General features: G+C 46.9%; 1 long non-coding RNA gene across 1 annotated transcript; it reads right to left on the minus strand.

Annotated features, from left to right (window-relative positions):
* Positions 1-446: 446 nt before the first annotated feature.
* On the minus strand, positions 447-9,276 carry LOC107113963. Its single transcript, XR_001482631.1, has 3 exons — positions 9,135-9,276; positions 6,640-6,662; positions 447-866 (listed from the first exon to the last, which is right to left on the minus strand). It is a non-coding gene; the product is annotated as an uncharacterized LOC107113963 (long non-coding RNA).
* Between the last annotated feature and the right edge of the window lie 419 nt (positions 9,277-9,695).

The following is a 9,695-nucleotide window of genomic DNA, read 5'->3' on the forward strand; positions in this document are numbered from 1 at the left end:
GTTGCTGTTCAGTAAAGTAGAAGTTCAGCTAAAGGAGTGGATATCTGAAGACTCTGACTAAAGAGTCTGTCAGACAGGGTTGCCTTCTGAATAACATAACCTGAGGAAGAATTCCATCTAAGAATGCAGAGCCTAGTGTCAGCGAAATGCTGAAGTACATTTGCACACAGATGCCAAAAACTGGGTGTGTTGCCCGTTTTGGTAAACGGTTCTTTTAAGGTTCAAGAAGCAATGACCAAACTAGTGATGGAAGGAGAAGCAGCTTTATTTTATACACATTACAAACATAAAACAGAGAATAACAAAATAACACGTCCCTTTCTGCCCTGAAAATATCAGTGGCAGGTCAGTTCAGGTGTATCGTCTGAAGGTTGCCTGGTCTGAGCTGAGGTTTTCTTCTCCCCCCTCTCTTCTCCTTCTCCTTCTCTCTTCCGTTAGCCTTCTCTCATAGAAAAACAAGCCCTCCTAACTTATAGTGAAACAAGGTAGTACAGCTGGGATTCATTCCAAGGGCAGAGAAAACATCTCCCCCATTCCAATACCAAGTGCAATTAGTTAAAACAGAAAACCCAACATCATTAATCCAGCCTGGTGTTGTCATCGAAACACACAGGAAAAAAAACTTGTGGTCACCACTATCTCCTCAGATTAACAATGGTCTTCTGCAATACCTCTACACTGAGGTTTGAGATTTTGGTCAAGAGTGATTGGGTAGCAGGCTGAAGCTCTCGATCAAACCAAAAGGAATAGGATTGTATTTTAAGGGAAGAAATAGAAGTCCTATCCAGTTCTACAGGGAATTGGCACTGGGGCAGTCCCTGGTCTGTGGTGGAAGGAAACGGTGGTCGCCGGGGAAAGAGGACACACTGCAATTTCAGAAAAGAGGAAAGAATTCAATACACTAAAAGAGACACCTTTCTGGAAAACCTGAAAGTTGTTAGGAAACTATATGCAGAAACTATATGCAGACTGAAACTAAAATACTCAGTCAACCGTCTCTCACTGATAAGAATCAAGAATTTGTCAAAAGAAAAAGAAAAAGAATAAGCTGCTGCAACACCATCTCGTCTGTCAAGTGAAAAATATATGGTTTTACCAACAGCATTTCCCTCAGCCTTTCCAATTTCTGACTACCCATACCATCCCTGCCTATTAAATAAAATATTATCATTCACTGTTACTCGGTCTCGAGTGCCATTTCAAAGGATCTAAAAGGAGGGCCCTGTTTTCTCCTGACAAGTTCTTGGGCTGGGCAAAAGCCAAATTAGATTCTGTCACAGAGTGGGGCATTCAGCTCAGTACCTGAAGAGAACTAAGAATTTTGGCGGGAAAAATCTGCCTCACAGAGAAGAAGAAGAAGAAGCAGCGGAGGAGGAGGAAGAAGAAGAAGTCTGTCATAGAGGGCTTTAGGGTTGCCTGATCTAGGTTGGCATATTCCTGGAGATGGGGAGAGGGAAGCTGAGGAAAGCAGAGTTTCTGGAGGGCAGGGAACCTCAATGTGGGTACAATGCCATGGAGTCCACCCTCCAAAGCAGGCATTTTCTCCAGGGGAGATGATTTCTGTAGTCTGGAGATCAGTTGTAATTCCAAGAGATCTCCAGGCTCCACCCTAGACTTGCAATATGGAAACAGTCCTCCGTGGAAAATAAAATTCTCTACAAGTAGAAAGCTAGCCTGTCAAGACAAAGACCACACCGGCGCTTTTCTCCTTGACATATAGCTTTCTAGGTGCGGGCAGTTTTCTTAACATGGGGGAAGAATCCTTGTGCAAATAAAAATGAAAGAAAGTTGAGAACTTACTGCCAGTCTCAAAATGCACACTGTCTGGCATCTATCTCTGAAAAAAAATCTCCCAAATCAAAGGGATTTCCCCCCACCCCCTTGAAGCAACAATGGTGTAAATTATCTCGTGCGAAAGCACAGAATACAGAACAGTTATTAACACCTTAAGTGCAGGATCATGCTTGGCGGTCATGCATTTGACCCTTCCCCAAGAGGATCACTAACCAATTATCTTCCTAACAGCTCAGGAGATTAGCGCCACTCCTTTAGCAGGCCGCTGTGTGTTTGGGCCTGGCATTTAGCTCCGTGATTGGACCACCTACAGCTTGGCCGGGGAGGCCCTTGCATATTTTGCTCTGGCGGCTGGTATGCAGGAGCTAAAAAAAAAAAGCATCCAAGCCATTAATGGGACCGGGAAAATCCAGAACTACTTTGTAAACTGCCATCTCTCTTGAATTCCACTGAGGCATTTGATGGAGGCTGATACCTAGGGTCACCAGCTCTAGGTTGGAAAATATCTGGAGATTTGGGGGGTAAAACCTGGAGAGGGAAGGGTTTGAGGAGTGGCATGTACTCAGAGAAGAAGAAGAAGAGATTGGATTTATACCTCGCCCTTTACTCAGAGTCTCAGAGTGGCTTACAAACTCCTTTCCCTTCCCCTCCCCACAACAGACACCCTGTGAGGTAGGTGGGGCTGAGAGAGCTCTGAGAGAACTGTCCTTGAGAGAACAGCTCTGACAGAACTAAGGCTTGCCCAAGGTCATCCAGCAGCTGCGAGTGGAGGAGTGGGGAATCAAACCTGGTTCTCCCAGATTAGAATCCACACACTTAACCACTACACCAAACTGGCCATAGAGTTCATGTTCCAAAGCAGCCATTTTCTCCAGGGAAACTGGTTTCTGTTGCCTGGAAATCAGTTTGATTCCAGGAAATCTCCAGGCCCCTCCTGGAGGTTGGCAGCCCCGTGAGCAACCCTTTCCCAACATGGGTGGCCTCAGTGGTTTTGTTTCATAATGGATAGGTGGAGGAGAATACCAGGTATTCATTGACAAGCTGGACTTAGCCTTAAGCTTGCCAAACTCCAGGTGTGACCTGGAGATCTCCCAGGATTATAACTGGTCTCCAGGCAAGTGTGCCCTCTAAGCTGAGTTAGTGTGAGCTAGTTCACAAATTTTTTGCCTCCAGCTCATGCATTTTTGTCTGAGCCCAGAAAGGATGGCTCCAGAGTCAACTAATTGATGCAGTAGCCAAATCGCTCGCTCACAACTTTAAAGCCAGTAGCTCACAAAGTAGAATTTTTGCTCACAAGACTCCAGAGCTTAGAGGAATTACTGCTCCAGAGCAAGCTAATTTATGCAGTAGCCAAATTGCTCGCTCACAACTTTAAAGCTCACAAAGTAGAATTTTTGCTCACAAGATTCCACAGATTAGAGGAAGCATTGCTCCAGGCTACAGAGATCTGGAGAAAAGGAGGGCAGGCTCTGTGACATTTGGAGGGCAGACTCTATGGCACTATAACACACAGGGGTCCTTCCCTCCCCAAACCCCGCCTCCCCAGACTCCACCCCCAAAATCTGCTCGGAATTTCTCAACCCAGATTTGGCAACCTTGTGTAGCCTTGATATCTCATGCAATGCGATATAATAAAAATAAGTCCATAAAAATAAGTGCTAAATGATATTTCAGTCCTGATCATTAAGCTTGTCTCCTTGTGGCTTCCATTTCCTGCAATGATTGCTCCTATCCTGTCGGTGGGATTTAGAAAGCTCCACTTCCATCTGTTCACTGGCTTTTGAAGAATAGCATTGACCTGGCTTGCCGTAGGCTGCAAGCTATTTAGATGGGCCAGAGTTCGGGGAAAACAAAATATGGGCTGCTTAAAGGCGACACTGTGATTGACAACCAGGAGCTGTTGCTTGGTGTTAATGTGCATGTTTGCATGCATAAATGCTCCCAGTGCAATGTCTAACCTAGTCTCATCAGATCTCAGAAGCTAAGCAGGGTCAACCCTGGTTAGTACTTGGATGGGAGACCCCCAAAGAAGTCCAGGGTTGCTACACAGCAGTAGGCAATGGCAAACCACCTCTTTTAATCTCTAGCCCTAATCTGGACGGCCTGGACTAGGCTGATCTCATCAGATCTCAGAAGATAAGCAGCCGGGTCAACCTGGGTTAGTACCAATGTTCCCTCTAAGCTGTGGAGTCTTGTGAGTGAAAATTCTACTTTGTGAGCTACTGGCATTAAAGTTGTGAGCAAGAGATTTGGCTATTGCATAAATTAGTTTGCTCTGGAGCCACATCCTTCCTGAGCTAAGACAAAAATATGTGAGCCAGAGGTTTTAAAACACCGTGAGCTGGCTCACACTGACTCAGCTTAGAAGGGAACACTGGTTAGTACTTAGGAGACCACCAAGGAAGTCCAGGGTTGCTACTCAGAGGCAGGCAGTGGCAAACCACCCGTTTGTCTCTTGCTTTGCAACCCCCCTGAGTCAGTTGCTACTTGATTCCACTTCCCATCATTAAACTCTTTTCACTATGACTTAGATGACGCAGTCTTGCCCAGAGGCATAAGATCTCACAAGCTAAGCAGGGTTCCTATGCAGAGGCAGGCAATGGGAAACCACCTCTTTTCATCTCTAGCCCTAATCTGGATGGCCCAGCCTAGCCTGATCTTGTCACAACTTGGAAGCTAAGCAGGGTCGGCCCTGATTGGTACTGGGATGGGAGACCTCCAAGGAAGTCCAGGGTTGCTACGCAGAGGCAGGCAATGGCAAACCCACCTCTGACTGTCTCCTGCCCTGCCTGGGTGGCCCAGGCTAGCCCTATCACATCGGATCTCGGAAGCTAAGCAGGGTCTGCCCTGGTTAGTACTCAGATGGGAGACCTCCAAGGAAGTCCAGGGTCGCTATGCAGAGGCAGGCAATGGCACACCCACCTCTGTTCCTCTCTCCCCTTGAAAACCCTATAGGGGTCACCTTAAGTCAGCAGCGAATCGATGGCACCCTCCACCAACACCTACAAAGTTGGCCACTCTTCCCCTGTTTAGACTTGATGGCACAAAAGAAATTGGTCAAAAACATTGCAGAATTCTGTTTTTTGGTTGCAGAATTTGAAAGCGTTCCCCCCTTATATTCCGGGGGCCATTTCTCCACCAGCCGCCCCTCCGCCTAGAGCACGTCTGTCGGATGGAGTGTCACCCTCATGTAAGAAGATGCTCTTTGAAGGCTTCGTTTCCTGGCTGTCATAACTGATCGGCATCCGGTGTCAGCTGCTTTGGAAGGCCTCTCCCAAGAGCGGTGGTTGTTCTCTCCCGTCTCTGTCCCAAACAACCCACAGCTGCCCACCTGCTCCTGAGCCACTGTTGTCAAATGTGATCCTTGGGGGAGGGGTGATGTTAACTATCATCATGATTTTTGGATGTTGATGCAGCAGGCGGAACGAACATCTGTCCCCACTACTCCACTGTGAGCTCATTAAGATACTTCGGGGGCAGGGAGTAACAGATTAAAAGCACTTTTCTGTATCCCCGTAAGTGGCCTGAAAGAAGTTTATTCTCTTGTACAACTTAGGGGAAAAAAGAAAAAGACAGGCCTGCTTCATTGTCTCGTGTTCCCTCCAAGCTGAGTTAGTGTGAGCTAGCTCACAGCTTTTTAGCCCCCAGCTCACACATTTTTGTCTTAGCTCAGGAAGGATGGCTCCAGAGCAAACTAATTTATGCAGCAGCCAGATGGTTCGCTTACAGCTTTAATGCTAGCAGCTCACAAAGTAGAATTTTTGCTCACAAGACTCCACAGCTTAGAGGGAGCATTGAGTCTGTCTCTTCTGTTTGTTCCTCTTCCTCCTCTCTCTTCCCTGAGAACTGCAAACAATTCTTGTAAGATCCTAGGTTGCCAACTTCCATGTGGGGCCTTGGTGTTCTCCTGGAATTACAACTGATCTCCAGATGTCAGGGATCAGTTCCTCCTGGAAAAAATGGCTGCTCTGGAGGGTGGACATGAAGGCACCGTAGCCCACTGAGGTCCCTCCCCAAACCACACTTTCCCAAGGCTGCACTCCCAAATCCCCAGGAATTTCCTAACATGGCGCAGACAATCCTAGAGACTACCAACATCTATTCACATATTACTGATGCCTAAGTAGGCCTTTAAAAAAATGTTTGCATGTGCAACCAATTGTCACACCGGTAAAGACAGGGTTGCCAGCTCCGGGTTGGGACATTCCAAGAGATTTTGGGGGTGGAGCCTGGAGAGGGTGGGGTTTGGGGCAGGGTGAGGAGGGGAGGGGAACTCAGCAGGGTATAATGGCATACAGTCCACTCTCCAAAGCAGCCATTTTCTCCTGTGGAATTGATCTTGGTCATCTGGAGAGCCAGTCTGGTGTAGTGGTTAAGTGTGCAGACTCTAATCCGGGAGAACCCCGTTTGATTCCCCACTCCTCCACTTGCAGATGCTGGATGACCTTGGGCAAGCCATAGTTCTGTCAGAGCTGTTCTCTCAAGGACAGTTCTGGAAAGAGCTCTCTCAGCCCCACCTGCCTCACAGGGTGTCTGTTGTGGGGAGGGGAAGGGAAAGGAGTTTGTAAGCTGCTCTGAGACTCTGAGTGAAAGGCGGGGTATAAATCCAATCTCCTCCTCCTCCTCCTCCTCCTCCTCCTCTTCTTCTTCTTTGTAATAGCAGGAGATCATCAGGTGCTGCCTTGAGGTTGGCAGCCCTAGAGCATAGATGATGTGCAGTTGCATGGATGTCATCAGTTTACATTTTCAAAAGAAGACAAGATTCATTGGAAAAGATGATGCCAATAGGGAAATCTGAAGGCAGCAGGAAAAGAGGAAGACCCAACGGGAGATGGATTGACTCACTCAATGAAGCCAGGGCTCACCGTCTGCAAGACAACAACAACAGTGCAGCACACAGTAAGAAGTAGCAAAGAATAATGGGGGGGGGGGAACTGTGAGCTGAATTTCCCACAAAATATTCATAAAGGAGACTTCATCAGAGTGAAATGCATCTATTGTCTGGAATAAATCTATCTGTATCACCCATCATAGAAAAATGCAGAAGCCAAATGATAAATATACAAAATAAATATCGACCCCAGTCACACGGGCCGGATAACGCCGGGGGGGGGGAGGTGTGGCTGTTCGCCCTGGAGCAAAAAAAAGCATGGTAGCCTGATCACACGGTCTCCCGAGGCTTCGCGCTTAGGCTGTTAGCTGGCGATCACACGGGATGCTGGAGCGTGGCAAAGAAGCCGCGCTGCAAGCGTGTTCGTGTGCATGCGCAGTTCTGCAGAGCAGCACTGCTTTCAGTTACGTGTTTGTGCGCATGCACTTACGAAAAACATCCGGTTTGCAACAGGACATGGACGGGCACCGGATGCCATGGGATACTAGCACTCCCGCGATCAGACGCCCGCCCCTGCCCCACGTTTTCCAGATACTACTGCACTTTCCATGGTACTTTTTAACTCTGCATCTTCAGCGGGATGCCACAGGTTGGCCACAGGTGCACTACACTTCCCAGATGTTGTGGTGTGATCGCACACCGAAAATCCACCTGACATTCGTGTCTTTAGCACAGCAACTTCTCCGTGTGAACAGGGCCATCAACACTTTTCCTAGGTAATTTTTCCAGTGTTTCAGACTTCTGCTCCTTCCTCAGGAACAAAGAACAATGTATCAGGACCACAACATGCCTCCACTGAAGTGGACTTTAGGGGTGCAGATTAGAGCTAAGGAGACCTTGCCCAATGTTGAAGTAATAGAAAAGCATTATCTTAAAAGGAGATGGAATGAACCAGAAGTCTGAAAGACTGGAAAAATTACCTAGGAAAAGTGTTGATATTTATCTTATATATTTATTTATTGGCTTCTGCATTTTTCTATGATGGATTCTATGGATAGATTTATTCCAGAGAATAGATGCATTTCACTTTGATGAAGTCTCCTTTGTGAACATTTTGCGAGAAATTCAGCTCATGGTTCTTTTTTGTTATTCTTTCCTCTGTCTGCAAGACCTGAGCAAGGCTGGGAATGATGGGACATTTCGGAGGTCATTCATTCATAGGGTCACCATAACACGGAAGCCGCTTGACAACACATAAACACACATTTCCAAAGCTCCGGCCACTGTTCTAAGGGTTAGCAAGTTCAATATGTGCCTGAACATCCAACTACCTTTGTCTCTCACCATTGCCTGGAAAGTGAATATGCCAGTGATTCATACAAAAGCACAACACACGGCATGACATTACGGGGAGGGGGGGGGGATGTCAAGTCAGCTCAACCAAATGGAGTGGCTAATTTTTAAAAAATATACATTGCGGGAAGGGCATCACATTTTCTGTTTCTTCACCGAAAATATCCCCCTACCACCACCACCACCTGGTTTAAAAATACGTCTATTTTGGGTCTCAAATACAAGTCAGTGATTCATCGCTCCTACAGGAAATTAAAAGGGTTCACACCTGGGCCTGGCGATATCATCAGCAAATCAGGGGAATGGAAGGAACATTGATTCATCTGCCGCTTGACTCCGGCCTGCAGCCATGGGTTTAGCTGAGGCAATTTTGGACCCGACGACAGCTTGCCTGACTTAAAATGGCCTGAAAACAGACTCCACATTTAGCTTCAACCTCAACATCCACCAGCAGTGAATTAGCTTTCCTTGATTCACTGAAGGGGATAGTGTATGCATATTGTAATTTGCAATATTGTAAAATATATGCTTCTAATTTATATATTTATTTTCTTCCTTTAGGAAACCTGCTGACCATTTTAATGGAGCTGCCGAAGCTCTCCCTACCAGGTTAGGATTATAGTTGCATCCAGGCTTCATTGGTTATTGAGCATTATTGCACATGAGTAATAATCCACAGCTGGATTGTCCTGTGCAGAGAAGATGGTCCAGTTGTGTATAACTGCTAGTCCACAGGGAGAGTGCAATAGCCAGTGATGCACAGATACAGCTCAGGGGGTCTATGCAGTCCAGGGTTACCAGCCTCCAGGTGGGTTCTGGAGATCTCCCGGAAAAACGTCTTCTCTACAGAATACAGAGATCACTTTGCCTGAAGATACTGTGGAGGGTGGATTCGATAGCATTATAATGCTGAGGTCCTTCCCCTCCCCAAGCCTTGCCCTCTCCAGCCTCCACCCCCAAATCTCCAGAAATTTCCACACCTGGAGTTTTATTTGTTTTTATTTATACTTTAAACTTGTGAATCACCCACTCCTTGTATGCACAGAGCTCTAGGCGATGTACAACAAAAGTTAAGACATTTGACAGAAGACAGAATTAAAACTGATAAATAACATTCCTTACGTTCTTAAAAAAATCTCAAGATGGCGTTACTAACCTGTTCTTAAACCCACACTGGACTCTGTTGCTGCCTCGTAGGCAGGGTAAAGAGGATGCAGAAATGGGAGAAGATGGAAGACAAAGAGGAGGGTGCCAGTCGTGATGGAAAACCGCTGCTGTCCTCAACCAAAAGCCTGGCAGAACATCTCTGCCTTACAGGCCCTGCAGAATTGCATGAAGTCCCGCAGGGCCCTGGTGGTATTTGGCAGAGAGTCCCACCAGGTCGGAGCCAGGACCGAAAAAGCCCTGACTCTGGTCGAGGACAGCTGGATATCTTTGGGGCCAGGAATTCCCAGTAAGTTGTTCTCAGTGGAGCGTAACTCTCTCTTGGGAACATACCAGAGGAGGCAGTCCCGAAGATACGTTCAGAATACTAGCCCAGGCATGAAGAGGAGAAAGGAAGATTATATGTTTTATTGGGGCTCAAGGAGCCAGGTGGGTCCAGCCCAGGTAGCTGGCCCAGTGATTTTGACATGATTCCCACCAATATGTTTCCTGGCACACAGATGCATGTTCCCTCAAGGCATCTGTCATCCAAAGCAAAAAGGTAGTCCCGGCA

The sequence above is a fragment of the Gekko japonicus genome, unplaced genomic scaffold, assembly GCF_001447785.1.
Source record: "Gekko japonicus isolate JY-2015 unplaced genomic scaffold, Gekko_japonicus_V1.1 scaffold921, whole genome shotgun sequence".
NCBI lineage: Eukaryota > Metazoa > Chordata > Lepidosauria > Squamata > Gekkonidae > Gekko > Gekko japonicus.